The sequence below is a fragment of the Oncorhynchus masou genome, chromosome 31, assembly GCF_036934945.1.
Source record: "Oncorhynchus masou masou isolate Uvic2021 chromosome 31, UVic_Omas_1.1, whole genome shotgun sequence".
NCBI classification, from domain to species: domain Eukaryota; kingdom Metazoa; phylum Chordata; class Actinopteri; order Salmoniformes; family Salmonidae; genus Oncorhynchus; species Oncorhynchus masou.
In genome coordinates this window covers 77,118,371-77,134,807 of record NC_088242.1, presented here as the reverse complement: position 1 = coordinate 77,134,807, position 16,437 = coordinate 77,118,371, and positions in this window count along the sequence as shown.

Genomic DNA, 16,437 nt, shown 5'->3' with positions numbered 1-16,437 from the left:
GTGAGGAATGCAAAGTCCAAGGAGGTCACACCGTTCCACCACCATGGACAGGGGTTTCCATGGAAATGGTAACATTAAAATAAAATGTAATTTGTCACATGCGCCGAATACAACAGGTGTAGACCTTACTGTGAAATACTTACTTACAAGCTCTTAACATACAGTGTACTTCAAGAAGTAGAAAATATTTACTTAATCAAAATAAAGTAAAAATAAAAAGTAACAGTATAATTACATAACAATATGAGGCTATGGGGCTCCTGAGTGGCTCTCAGTGCTAGAGGTGTCACTACATACTCTGGTTTGATTCCAGGATGTATCACAACCTGTCAGACAAGAGAACAACTAGAACATGTACATAATTCTTTAATTGATTTGATGTGTGAATGAATATGTCAATGGTGTAAATGTATAATTAGTGTGAGGGATGCGAGAGAGCGTGGTCATGTTATTGCCATCCATTATAGGCTGATACCTTTAATTTGAGGAGAGTACTGCATGATAGGGGATAATCTTAGAAGCACTTGAGAATCCCATAGAAAAGCTGATTTATTCTAGGTACCTCTCAAAGGATTACTAGATCTGTCAGTCACAGCATTACATTAGTATTGAAGTCCTGTAGACCCATCTCACTCTCTATTCAGAATCCATCTCATGTGGCACTTGATGCTGCCACACGCACACACACACACACCCACACACACAGCTTTCTTCAACAGTACTCAAAGGGTGATTACTGACTATGACAGCTATGGTAAACCTGTATGGAATGGAAACATACAGCTTGTGTTTTTGTCAATATTAGGGTGAAAGGCTTTCGTTTTGCGACTTTGTAATTTTCCAAAGAAAATGCAAACTGAGTTGTACAAGGTAAATGTGTTGGCATGAAGATGCAGATGTGTTGTGAAATATGAGGCACTGCTGGCCACACTGACAACCTGGAGATATGTCACAACATTCTAATCAACACGACTCCAGCTGCCTGCCAAATCCACATTATCATTTAAGGGGCCATTTGTTAATAAGCAATTACAGCCAGAATGGATTAGTTGCCACTTTACACCCTTTTTAATGGCTTCGATCGCCACTACACTTAGGCAAGACACATACACTACACAGTTGTTTTCCCATATCACAGCACATACATCAACCCTCATGTTCCTGCTCTTCATATGAATATTATGTGTCTAACATGAAATATAGTGAATATGAGAATGAGCTGACCATAGTCATACTGCCTGGTCAGGTCTAATGTCGAGTGGACAGCCTGTCTAATCCAAAGCACCTGTAAGTAATGTCATCTTTCTAAACCTGATGCATGTTGAGAACCTGATGAATATGGATATCAAAAGTTAATATTCCTTTTACATCTAAGTAAATAGCATAGCATAAAAACATAAAGTAAGTTCTTAGGTTACAGGTATCATTCTCCTAAATCTATGATCATGACATTATCTTCTATTAATTATATGCTAACAGACCAGACAATTTCAATTATGTTCTCTTTACAAATGAATCAGAGCCATAATATTCCATGCAGATAATAGGAGTTTAATCCATGTTTTGACTCCAGGCCTGTCCCACTAGGCAAAGATGTCAATTCAACATATATTCCACGTTGGTTCAACATAATTTCATTGAACTGACGTGGACTAGGTGAAAAATCTGTCAATGTGCCCTTGAGCAAGGCACTGAACCTTCATTTCTCATGTAAGTCGCTCTGGATAAGAGCGTCTGCAAACTAAACTGTAAATGTGAAACAACGTTGATTCAACCAGTGCGTGCCCAGTGGGGTGTGTGTGTGTACAGTCTAATTACTGACTACCATTGAAATGGACTGTAAAGGGGTGCCAGTACTGGGTGCGTAATGTTTTTTTTTGTTGCACTTTCACAATGCAGTAGCGAGGTGCATTTAGGAAAGGCCAAATAAGCCAAATAGTCAATTAACACAACCCTCCTGATTACAATATGTTGATGATGTTGCCATCTTTCGCTCTTTCCTCAATGGAAAGGAAACAAGATATTGAAATGAGCATAGTGATTTGTAAAAAGGAAATACTGTAGACGTTAAATAAATTGTGGTTTTTCAGAAAGATAATGTTTAATTAAAATGCTAAGTATTAGCTTTTTATTCTCCCCCTAACTGCACATTGAAGTTGGTGTTTTCATTTGGTTAGGTTCTATGTGCCCGCCGTTCTGTCTCTAATCACAAACCGAAATCCACAGGGTCTCCTGAGGGTTAGGCCATGCTACGGAAGTAATTAAGTCAAAGAATTCAACAAGGGAAAAAAGCCTCGTTGTTTGCCTTTCTCTTCCTCTTTTTATTCAAACGGAAAATAGTAAAAGAGATACTGTGTGGAAATTGTAAGCTTTGAAAATAGTCAGCCCAACAATTAGCATAATTATTGGGAGATTTTGGACATGATCAAACTGCTGTCCTGAAGTTCTGTTAATCCTGTGAATGGAAAATAGAAATAAACACTGACTTTACGAATGAAAGCTACTGTATGGAATGTTTGCAATGGGTTCTGCACCATGTTTCATGTTGTAAGTACAGTAATGCATGAAATGGTGGTCAGAATGCATGAGTACAACTTGAACAAACATTGAGCTGAATTCATTGATGCTGCTGCCTGCTTGTGGCTCCATTAGTCCTCACTGTAATCAGGGGTTAATTTAGGTTATTTCCCTAACTGAGCTTCAACGTGAACTCAGAAATCATCAATACTTTCAAAGGTGAAAGGGTAAGAGCTAGGGTTTGACTGTGAGTCTCTGTGGTCTACTAGCCCAGAGCAGTGGGAGAGGGTGGGTGTGAGTGGCGGCAGGCCACCTGGGGTATTTTGGATCTAAAAAAGCCTGGATTGTTCCCATCTACAACAGCTGCTTCACAAGTGTGGGCCAGGTGTAAACACTCACTCTAATCTGCATAAGGGAATGTAGGAAAATGCTTTGTTAATTTATTCATTCCAGAGGCGGATTAAGGTGACTGTGCACCAGCAATTAGGGCCAGTTGAAAAGAGCTGCCATCTTCCAGATTGAATACGCTTTGGTAACTTTAAGACTCAATCAATGCGCCTACCTAGCCTACAGTCAATCCTACATGAACTTCCAACCCAACCTAACCCCAATGCATGTCATTATGTTCCACATCACATGAAATCTATACATACTGTATCAGATGCATGCAGCCTTATGAATGTGCCTGTATGTATGAGGTGAGACTTTTACTGCTTAACAAAATATTTTCTAACCACAACACTTTTCTCAGTGCCTCAAACCATTCCTCCACAAGAGTGACATGTAAACACTGACAAGGTCAAAGATCAATATTCCATCTCTCAATGTTGAATAATAAAAAAGCAATGTTTACAGCCTTGATCTCACCTTAGGCATTGAACACTATTTCTTGTGGACAAACCCATCACAAAACCCCGTCATTCACTGACTCTGTAAGCGTGTCTTTCTGGCAGCATGTGAATGTGTAACTAGCTTCTAAGTGTGTAATTCAGTGTGATTGTCTGCGTCAGTGATTTTGCAATTGCGTTGGTGTAGGAACATGACTGACTGCAGGGCACGGTTGATGTTTACATGCAGTAATTATGGATCTCAGGACAGATTGATCTAAAATATCCAGTACAATCACGATAAGACCTAAACAATGTCAGCAAGAAGCGCATCCCTCACTGCATTTGATTGTCAGCTATAAATAGGACAGCCCACCAGGGGATAAAGGGATACATTAAAAGGTACATGCCTGCCTGCCCAGAGCTCACTCTAATATCCAGGCAGTTTGAATTACTGGCAAATAATGCCATGGATGACTCAAATCAAGGAAAGAAAGAGGAATAAATGAAAGCAAAGAAGGGATTATGGGAGTGAAAGAGCGCTAGCTATCATTAAATTCATATTCATGGTGGCATTACAGCAGTGCTAAGGGGATTCATTACTCAGCGTATCAGTCCTGGCCAGGATTTTGGGAGTAGAGGGACATAGGGGGTAGATGGGGGAGTGAGGGGTACGGGAAGGTTGCAGGGTGTGGGGAAGTTTGTTTTGACAGAGGAGTGGAGTTTAGACGACTGCAACATGTAGCTGGGTGTCAGAGATCTTTCTTAATTACAGCCATTCAGAGCAGAGGGCCCTGTTTGTTTCTCTGCCTAATGACTTAGATGGGGATTAAGCTCTCTGCTCACTGCTAATGAGCGAGCATTCCCCGGGAACGCATGTCAGACAGACCTCCGACAAGCACCATGGTCCACGTTCTGAGAGACATACGTCTCCATCGTTGCCTCAGCTCCTCATTACTGTCGGCTAGAATGACTTCTGGAGGAGGTGTACTATCTCCAGGAGACGTAACAGCAGCAGAACATTATGCGGAAGCTGAAAGGATGAGATAGAACCCATAGCATCACACATTCTGTCATATCCCAGCTGAACCATAACATTCTGAGAACCATAATGTTTCTTGGTGAGATCGTGGTTGTGCTATGGTTATTTTGCATGCAATCTTCCCGCAACATTCTGGGAATGGTGCCTCTTAAATGCTTGGTTTTGGAACATTCTCAGCACATTTAAGGAACTTGACAAATGAACTTTATTTTCTTGGCATTTCATTACTTAACAGAACGTTTCCTTAAAAGTTCAAACATGGTTACATTTAATTACATTTTTGGTCATCTTCTAGGAATGTTCTCCAACTGGTTTGACATTGGAAATGTTCTCAAATAGTTCAGAGAATGATAAGAAACAACATTCTTCTGTGGGAATTTCAATACTGAAGCAAAAGATTCCAACAGGTGTCCTTATGTTTTTTTCTCTCAGAACATTAAGAAAACCTTCCATAAAGAATGTTCTAAGAATGCTTTTTAAAAACATATACATTCTGTTCTCACGGTCAACAAAACCTCTTCTTCGGTATAATGGCGTTCGCAACAATTATATTTGCATTCCACCACTTACTGTACAGGTGGATAATAAAGATCCCCAAACATGGATAAGAAAAATGCAGGGTAAAAAAAGAATACATATAGTGTACCAGTCAAAAGTTGGACACACCTACTTTTTCTTTATTTTTACTATTTTCTACATTGTATAATATTAGTGAAGACACCAAAACTATGAATTAACACACATGAAATCATGTAGTAACGTAAAAAAAAGTGTTATATCATACAAAATATACAAAGTGTTATACAAAATATATTTGAGATTTGAGATTCTTCAAAGTAGCCAGCCTTTGCCTTGATGACATTTTTGCACACTCTTGACATTGTGGAAAATAGTAAAAATAAAGAAAAACCATTGAATGAGCAGGTGTGCCCAAACTTTGACTGGTACTGTATATAAAAACTTCCATACAAACTAAATGTAAATTAAACAAAATCAGCCTGTTTCTCTGTTCTAAGCAGGTCCCTACACAGGCTCAGAAGTGTCCTGTGAGGGCGGGACATTTTCCTGCGACAGTAGTCCTTGCAATGCGTCTGCCGTTAAGTCTTAGAGGCATAAAAACTTATTGGCTGCAGATATAATGATGTCCAGCTTCTTGGACACTTGTGAAGTGCAATTAATAACTGTGGCTATAAATGCTACAAAATCCACCTTCTTCACAATAAGTGTATCCAGATCACTTGATTGATGTATAACATTAACAACTGGTTGCGGTGCATCCACCACAATATCTTCTTCAGAACTGTGGCCTCTTGCCCCTTCAAATGCTTTTCACCACCTCCACCTTGGAGATCTGCTGTACAGTCCTGATCCTTGACACCTCAGCCTCTTTCACCCTGACAGGGCACTCAGGTATTCAATAATATGATCCCCACCACCATTCACAGTCTCTTAGATAACATATTCCTTCCGTCTGCAAATACTTAACCAAACTTTTTACACTTCTTAATTTGCATCGGGTTTTGCACGAACGCTCTTATAGCATATATTATATATCCCAGCTTTACAGGCTGGAAGATACACTTCATCAACCATCAATTATACAAATACATTTTTCTTTTTCTGTCACCAGTCTCACGCACCTGCGCCTCATGACACTCACCTGGACTCCATCACCTCCTTGATTATCTTCCCTATATCTGTCACTCCCCTTGGTTCTTTCCTCAGGTGTTATTGACTCTGTTTTCATGGTGGTGCATTGTTTTATTTATTAAAACGCACTCCCTGAACTTGCTTTCCGACTCTCAGCGCACTCATGACACTCCTGAACTTTTTAGCCTAAGATATTGACTATCAGTGTCCAACGGGATGCCAGATATTACTTTTCACTGGTGCCCTGCTCTGAAAATCAATGCTGTCCATGAGTTGATAATTTCAAGAGCCACAATGCATGCTCCTTTTGCTCTTTGGATACTAACAATATCAACACCATACCACTCCTGGTTACTTTGACTGCATCCACTTCCCTACGCCTTCACCATCCTCGTGACTTCAAAAGGGTTTCCCAAATCAACATCCTTATTCAAAAAACATACTTCAATTAGACAATATTCATCAGACTTTTTTTCCACAAAAATGTTTGCCCTTTTTGTTCCATTCTTAGACTTCAGTAGCTCCATCCTGATGGTGCAGTGGACTAATTCCATGGACACAGAACAGGTTCAATTCTCACTAATACCTTACTGCACAAAATACATGTGTTAATGCCTAAACAAAAGAATTTCCATGTCTTCAAAACAGATAACCTAAACAAACAGTCCTATGGGAAATACTGCCCCCTTTGGATGAATTGTGTGCCCAAAGTAAACTAAAAAAAAAACTGTCAAAAATTGCTAATATATGCATATAATAATTATTATTGAATAGAAACACTCTAAAGCTTCTAAAACCGTTCGAATTATGTCTGTATGTAAAGCAGAACTCACAGGGCAGCCATTCTCCCAAACTCTCTCTCTCTCCTAAGAAAGTTGCTCCAACTTTGACGTCATCGCCCCCACCTTTCCCAACCAGCTACGGATCTGGGAACAGTTTCTATTTCTTCAGCGCGCTCTCGTCTTTCAATGAGACGTGCAACGGAGAAAATAGCACGAGCTTTGACTGCTTGGTGGGCAAAATACTGAGGTGTCACGAGTTTTCAGGAGCGCGCTCTGTGAAAACGGACTTTTTTTTCCAATCTGGCTGAAGAGAGTTCGTTATGTTTGATTTAATCGCCAATTGTTTGTACGTTAAAAACATCCTAAAGCTTGATTCTGCACTTAATTTGACCAGTTTAGTCGACATATAATATGTAAATTTGAAGTTTTGATGCGCAATTTTCGTGATCAGAAGTCCTTTTTGGGGTAATTCACCTGAAGATGTTAGCTTTTGCTAATACAAAGACACAGCAACCAAACGTTATATTAGGTAAGTATAACTCCTTCCACGGCATTCTTGTCAAAGACCATCAAAGGTAAGGGAATATTTATGTTATAAAATTGTATTTTTGTCGAATCCAACATAGTAGAGAAATAATGCTAATGGCTGAGCGCCATCTCAGATTATTGAATAGTGAACGAATTCTGTAACGTTAAAAATAAATGTAACACAGCGTTTGCATTAAGAAGAAGTGTATCTTTCTAAATATATGTAGAACATGTATATTTAGTCAAAGTTTATGATGTTTATTGCTGTTATCTGGCGTTAGCTGCTGGAGATATTTATAATTTCTCCGGTCATTTCTGCTGCATTTTTTGAACATGGCTCAATGTAAATGGAGATTTATGGATATAAATTGCATATTATTGAAAAAAACATAAATGTACTGTGTAACATGTGCTATTACTGTCATCTGATGAAGATTTTCAAAAGGTTAGTGAATTATTTTTCTTTTAATCCTGCGTTTGTGATTGTGCTATTTTGCATAGCCATGTGGCTACATATTGTATGTTTCCCTAGTGGTGGTTTAACAAATATGTGCTATGTTTTCGCTGTAAAACATTTTAAAATTCTGACATGCTGGGTAGATGAACAAGGTGTTTATCATTCATTTAAGCTATTGGACTTGTTAATGTGTGGAGGTTAAATATTTTTAAGAATATTTTTGCTTTCCCTGTGCCACCGTTTGGGCTGAAGGGGGGGGAGGGGGGTTCCTAGTTGGGAACCCGTAGCCCCATATGGTTTAATGAAACATTCAGTGTCAAAAACCTCCAAATAACCTATTTCTGTTCTCAGAATGACAAATCTTCCAGGAAACCATAGTTAAATGTTATTAGTACCTGCCTTCAACCTAAAAAAAACATTCCCAGAACATGCAACATTTTCACCTCCGCTCTCAGAACATTTAAATAACTTTGTTTTATCGGTCAGGAAACATATGGATTCATTCCCAGAACAAATGAGAAACCAAAAATGTACATTCCCACCACTTCCAAGGAACCAAATGTGCGAGCTGGGATGAAAGTGATTTGATAGGGTTCTGTTTCCGGAAGACACGTATCTATGTGATCTAAACACTTAACTTTCACCCCGAAGTTTTAAAGTCACTGCTCTGCCAGCTTCTCCTGGGAGAGCTATAACTTCAAAACTGTTTTGCTCCTCCTCTTCAATTATGTTTAGTTTGATAGACTTCAATGGTGGTCACTCTAAGCCATGGTTCAAAGGGAATTTAAGGCACACACATTTAACACTCTGTTATCCCGTCAAATTCAAGTGATAATGTACAGCAAGAGCCAGCCTAGGGAAAAATTACAGGTAAATGAATGAACAAGCTAATTGACAAATGAACTGTCAAATAAATGAAGTCTACCAGTCTCATGCGAGTCCATAATAAATGGGGTGTCATGACCAGAGTGGGAAACGGATTGCTAGATTCCAATCCAATGCTTTCAGATTTACGTACATCAAGGGCCTTGGGGTAGGGGCTGCTGGGCTGGAATTCGATTTGGAATTATACATCAACTGATTGAGCCTACCTATCCACTAGACTGAGAAACCTGGCCGGACCCAGCTACTGTAAACACCCCATGATGTACTTCTACCGGTGAGTTCTGGTACATGCATCTCTATGTGGGAACTCCACTCTCTGTGCTATAATTGGTTGCTGTGATTGTTGCTCTCTGCTACACAAAAGGCTGATCTCTGCAATTACACCATGCAGTGTCAAAGAGCATAGCTCTCCATGTCAGCGCTGAATTTCATCAGCCTCCAGTGAAAGGTGCCGGCCTGTAAAGCCTTGTTCACTTTGGCCGTTTGAAGTGACTCAAATCCAATTTTTTCGTGTATCACATTCAAATCTGTTATTTTTCCTGCAGTCCAAACAGCCAAAAAGCACATGGAATAAGATACACTATATGAAAAAAAGTATGTCGATTCGGCTATTTCAGCCACACCCGTTGCTGACAGGTGTATAAAATTGAACACACAGCCATGCATTCTCCAAAGACAAACATTGGCTGTAGAATGGCCTTACTGAAGAGCTCAGTGACTTTCAACATGGCCCCATCATAGCATGCCCCCTTTCCAACAAGTCAGTTAGTCAAATTTCTGCCCTGCCAGAGTTGCCCCGGTCAACTGTAAGTGCTGCTTTTGTGAAATGGAAACATCTAGGAACAGCAATGTCTCATCCGCAAAGTGGTAGGCCACACAAGCTCACAGAACGGGACTGCCAAGTGCTGAAGCACGTAAGCCGTAAAGCACGGAGGCCATCTGTCCTTGGTCGCAACACTCACTATCGAGTTCCAAACTGCCTCTGGAAGCAACATCAGCACAATAACTGTTAGTTGGGATCTTCACGGGAATGGGTTTCCATGGCCGAGCATCCACACACAAGCCTAAGATCGCCAAGTGTCAGCTGGAGTGGTGTAAAGTTCGCCACCATTGGACTCTGGAGCAGTGGAAATGCATTCTCTGGAGTGATGAATCACACTTCACCGTCTGGCAATTCGATGTACGAATCTGGGTTTGGTGAATGCCAGAAAAATGCTACCTGACCCAATGTATAGTGCCAAATGTAAAGTTTGGTGGAGGAGCAGTAATGGTCTGAGTCTGTTTTTCATGGTTCCAGCTAGTTCAAGTTCCTTAGTTCCAGTGAAGAGAAATCTTAGTAATACAGCATACAATGACATTCTTGACGATTCTGTGCTTCCAACTCTTTGGCAATAGTTTTTTTCACTTTTATTTAACCAGGTAGGCAAGTTGAGAACAAGTTCTCATTTACAATTGCGACCCTGCCAAGATAAAGCAAAGCAGTTCGACACATACAACGACACAGAGTTACACATGGAGTAAAACAAACATACAGTCAATAATACATATACATATACGATGTGAGCAAATGAGGTGAGATAAGGTAGGTAAAGGCAAAAAAGGCCATGGTGGCAAAGTAAATACAAAAGAGCAAGTAAAACACTGGAATGGTAGATTTGCAGTGGAAGAATGTGCAAAGTAGAAATAAAATAATGGGGTGCAAAGGAGCAAAATAAATAAATAAATAAATTAAATACAGTAGGGAAAGAGGGTAGTTGTTTGGGCTAAATTATAGGTGGGCTATGTACAGGTGCAGTAATCTGTGAGCTGCTCTGACAGTTGGTGCTTAAAGCTAGTGAGGGAGATAAGTGTTTCCAGTTTCAAAGATTTTTGTAGTTCGTTCCAGTCATTGGCAGCAGAGAACTGGAAGGAGAGTCGGCCAAAGAAGGAATTGGTTTTGGGGGTGACTAGAGAGATATACCTGCTGGAACGTGTCCTACGGTTGGGTGTTGTTATCGTGACCAGTGAACTGAGATAAGGTGGAGCTTTACCTAGCATAGACTTATAGATGACCTGGAGCCAGTGGGTCTGGCGACGAATATGTAGCGAGGGCCAGCCACACTAGAGCACACAGATTGCAGTGGTGGGTGGTATAAGGTGATTTGGTAACAAAACGGATGGCACTGTAATAGACTGCATCCAGTTTGCTGAGTAGAGTGTTGGAAGCTATTTTGTAGATGACATCGCCGAAGTCGAGGATCGGTAGGATAGTCAGTTTTATAAGGTAAGTTTGGTGGCATGAGTGAAGGAGTCTTTGTTGCAAAATAGAAAGCTGATTCTAGATTTGATTTTGGATTGGAGATGTTTAATATGAGTCTGGAAGGAGAGTTTACAGTCTAGCCAGACACCTAGGTATTTATAGTTGTCCACATATTCTAGGTCGGAACCGTCCAGAGTAGTGATGCTAGTCGGGCAGGCGGGTGCGGGCAGCGAACGGTTGAAAAGCATGCATTTGGTTTTACTAGCGTTTAAGAGCAGTTGGAGGTTAGTTAGCACAGTGTCCAAGGAAGGGCCAGAAGTATACAGAATTTTGTCGTCTGCATAGAGGTGGATCAGGGAGCAACAAGAACGACATCATTGATAAATAAGTGGGCTCGGAGCATTTTATATTATTCTCAAAGTAAATTCAAGACACTCCATTATGTATGATATGTTACGTTTTGTATCGTATGTATTAATTTGTAGATGTCAATCATCCATTTCATGTGATATCAAATCAAATCAAATTTTATTTGTCACATACACCTGATTAGCAGATGTTAATGCAAGTGATGATCTTTATGGCCTTCCTGTAACATCGGGTGGTGTAGGTGTCCTGGAGGGCAGGTAGTTTGCCCCCGAAGATGCGTTGTGCAGACCTCGCTACCCTCTGGAGAGCCTTACGGTTGAGGGCGGAGCAGTTGCCGTACCAGGCGGTGATACAGCCCGCCAGGATGCTCTCGATTGTGCATCTGTAGAAGTTTGTGAGTGCTTTTGGTGACAAGCCAAATTTCTTCAGCCTCCTGAGGTTGAAGAGGCGCTGCTGCGCCTTCTTCACGATGCTGTCTGTGTGAGTGGACCAATTCAGTTTGTCTGTGATGTGTATGCCGAGGAACTTAAAACTTGCTACTCTCTCCACTACTGTTCCATCGATGTGGATAGGGGGGTGTTCCCTCTGCTGTTTCCTGAAGTCCACAATCATCTCCTTAGTTTTGTTGACGTTGAGTGTGAGGTTATTTTCCTGACACCACACTCCGAGGGCCCTCACCTCCTCCCTGTAGGCCGTCTCGTCGTTGTTGGTAATCAAGCCTACCACTGTTGTGTCGTCCGCAAACTTGATGATTGAGTTGGAGGCGTGCGTGGCCACGCAGTCGTGGGTGAACAGGGAGTACAGGAGAGGGCTCAGAACGCACCCTTGTGGGGCCCCAGTGTTGAGGATCAGCGGGGAGGAGATGTTGTTACCTACCCTCACCACCTGGGGCGGCCCGTCAGGAAGTCCAGTACCCAGTTGCACAGGGCGGGGTCGAGACCCAGGATCTCGAGCTTGATGACGAGCTTGGAGGGTACTATGGTGTTGAATGCCGAGCTGTAGTCGATGAACAGCATTCTCACATAGGTATTCCTCTTGTCCAGATGGGTTAGGGCAGTGTGCAGTGTGGTTGAGATTGCATCGTCTGTGGACCTATTTGAGCGGTAAGCAAATTGGAGTGGGTCTAGGGTGTCAGGTAGGGTGGAGGTGATATGGTCCTTGACTAGTCTCTCAAAGCACTTCATGATGACGGAAGTGAGTGATATGTTACATTTTGTATGGTATGTATTCATTTGTAGATGTCAATCATCCATTTCATATGATATGTTACGAATTACAATTCATATGATATGTTACGAATTACAATTCATATGATATGTTACGCATTTCAAAAAACATACTATATGTTACAAATTTGCTAAATGTATGATGCATTGCGAATTCCAATTTGTTGTGACTAATGTTAGCTCGGTGGATATGTTATTGCTAACTTTAGCTAACTCTGGGGTTAGGGTTAAGATTAGGAGTTAGGTCAAACTTTCGGTTAAGGGAAGGGTTAGCTAACATTCTAAGTAGTCGAAAATTTGCTAAAAAGTAGTAAGTAGTTGCAAGTTGCTTATTAGCTAAAATGCTAAAGTTGTCTGTGAAGAGATTATAACAACCAACCTTTGGGTTTCAAGATGTTCATGTTATATGACCATCCTCCTTTTGTTTTTGCCTGAAGAAATCCATCTTATTTACCCATACAAAACATATCATACAAACTTGAGTGTCCTGGATTTAAATGTACTATGTTACGTCTAGTCAATGAGATCAGTCTGCTAAACTAGCTTGTTAATTGTTTACAAACACTTTCGTGAATGTGCTAGAATGCTAAACAGCTACCTATCTTGCTACTTGGCTGCTGTGGATAGATACAAATGACTTGTTTTGAAAGTTGGATCATCTTATCCCTTGAGGCTTTAAAAGCATTCTTACACTTTGAACATTCAAAGCAACTTGGAAATGCCCATGGCAGGCATTGTTGTCAGCTTCAATTCTGAGTGATAGGAAGCATGAGCCCCACCAATCAGCTTACACCACTGTGTGCACATCCGTCATTAATATGACAACTGATGTAGCCATGTCAGCAAATGACTATTGTCTGAACACACACAAATCCGATATGGTCACTTCTAACTTGTAACCAAAACGTTTTGAAATAAAAACTGAGCATTAACCTCTTACACTTATGGTGGCGCTATTTCATTTTTGGAAGAAAAACGTTCCCGTTTTAAACAAGATATTTTGTCACAAAAAGATGCTCGACTATGCATATAATTGCTACTGTTCGAAAGAAAACACTCTGACGTGTCCAGAAATACAAATATCTTCTCTGTGCGTGCCCTTTAACGTGAGCTTCAGGCAAAACCAAGATGACTTGGCATCCAGGAAATGACAAGGATTTTTGAGGCTCTGTCTTTCATGATCTCCTTATATGGCTGTGAACGCAAGAGGAATGAGTCTGCCCTTTCTGTCGTTTCCCCAAGGTGTCTGCAGCATTGTGACGTATTTGTAGGCAGATCGTTGGAAGATTGACCATAAGAGACCACATTTACCACGTGTCCGCCCGGTGTCCTGCGCCGAAATTGGTGCGCAAAAGTCACCTGCCAGTATTTTTCCATGGGGCACAGAGAGAGAAGCAAGCTTCCAAGACTGCATGTCAATGAAGAGATATGTGAAAAAACACCTTGAGGATTGATTCCAAACAACGTTTGCCATGTTTCGGTCCATATTATGTAGTTAATCCGGAAAAAGTTTCACGTTGTAGGTGACTGCATTTTCGGTTCGTTTCGGTAGCCAGGCGCAATGTAGAAAACGGAACGATTTCTCCTACACACAGACGCTTTCAGGAAACACTGCGCATTTGGTATGTGGCTGGGAGTCTCCTCATTGAAAACATCAGAAGCTCTTCAAAGGTAAATGATTTTATTTATTTGGTTATCTGGCTTTTGTGAAAATGTTGCGTGCTACATGCTACACAAAATGCTATGCTAGCTTTGCATACTCTTACACAAATTAGTCAATTTCTATGGTTCAAAAGCATATTTTGAAAATCTGAGATGACAGTGTTGTTAAGAAAAGGCTAAGCTTGAGAGCAAACGCATTATTTTAATTTTATTTGCGATTTTCAGAAATCGTTAACGTTGCGTTATGCTAATGAGCCTGAGGCTTAGTCACAATCCCGGATCCGGGATGGGGAGTTTCAAGAGGTTAAGGCCTATAGTGTGAACAAGGCTAAAGAGCATTAGACATAGAGCGCCTCTCCCTGTCTGACCCCTGCCTATCTCTGTCTTGTTCTCATATTCAAATTCTATTTCATTCTATCCCGACTGTCTCCAGTGCTACCAGTAGCAAGAGCAGGCGCATGCAAACTTTAATAACAGCGAGCTTGGTACAAGTCCGGGGGTAATATCATTACCTGTAAAAATGTGCTCACCCTTTGTAATTCATTGTAAGTGGGTTTCCCTAGCCTAGGGGTATTAAAGAGACCCATTGTTAGTCTGCATTAGAATAAGCATATTACAATGCACCTCAATAAATAAAGGCATTCCATTGTGCACAGTACAATTACAAATGTGCACACAATCACTTCATGAGACCTAAACTATTTAAACTATTTAATAAAAAAGGAAGGACACACACACAAAGTTGTTTAGATAAAACCACATACCTTTTGAAGTTTACCAGTAAACTACCAGAAGTTTGGTAGCTTTCAATTTTGGGGGAGAATTTTATCACATGACATCTAGTGGCCTTTTTTTGGTACTTCAGATTTTCACGTGTCTAATTAGCTCTGGCCCTCTGTGTGTCCTTATGATGTGTAACATATCTAAAATGATCAAGTAAGATTATTTAAAACCAAATATATAATGACAAAGATGTAAAACACAATCTTAAATGGGTGTGGCAGGGTAGCCTAGTGGTTAGAGCGTTGGACTAGTAACCAGCATTGAACTAGTAACCGGAAGGTTGCAAGTTCAAACCCCCAAGCTGACAAGTTACAAATCTGTCATCATGCCCCTGAACAGACAGTTAACCCACTGTTCCCAGGCCGCCATTGAAAATAAGAATGTATTCTTAACTGACTTGCCTGGTTAAATAAAGGTAAAAAAAACATTTTTTTTAATAAAAAAAATATATATAATCCATTAATTTAGTAAATACCGCTGGTGTTTAAAAAATATGAAGGTTTCAGCAAAAATATTTATTTTAACACACTTATTTATTTTAATATGTCAAAATATATTTTTTGTAAATGTTTTGGTGCCAAACTGGTGACAGTTGAGAAAACAAGTAAATAGTTGGAAAAGTTGCAGCAGAGTTAATTGAAAATAATGCCATTGTTGATGCTTTTTTCATTAATTAGGCTATTTTCTCTTTAACCATAGTCTATCTACTAGAAACTCATGAACAATATGCACACATATATAAATAATGAGCACATAATGAGCACAATAATGAATACATTTTTGCAAGTTATAAATGACCAAAGTTACCATAGATAGCCATAGATTACCTGTTAACTACCAAAATCACTGAAAATTCCAGTATCTCTGGTAAATGAAAGGTAGTTTTGTAACCCTACTCAAGCAACATAAGAGTTAAATACACATTTAAATTAAATCTTTACAAATTGAAACTTAAACAATCTGACAGGAATTTCTTTCACCCCTGTCCAATTTAAAGATTGAGGGATATTTTCTTCATAATGGAATGGGTGAAACAAGCAATGAAGAACTTTACTCTGTGGGTAAAATCCAAGAGTGTAAAGTTCTGTTGTGAACTCCACTTCCTTGCATTCAACAAACATAATGCGGTGTGCTTTTTTTTTTTTTAAAGGGGCTGAATAATTTTGCACACCCAATTTTTCAGTTTTTGAGTTGTTAAAAAAGTTTGAAATATCCAATAAATGTCGTTCCACTTCATGATTGTGTCCCACTTGTTGTTGATTCTTCACAAAAAAATACAGTTTTATATCTTTATGTTTGAAGCCTGAAATGTGGCAAAAGGTCGCAAAATACAAGGGGGCCAAATACTTTCGCAAGGCACTGTATCTTTGTTTTCTTTATTATTTTGGTTTAGGTCAGGGTGTGACAAGGGTGGTATGTGTGTTTTACCTTGTCTAGTGTTTTTTGTAATTCTATGGGGTTTGGTATCTC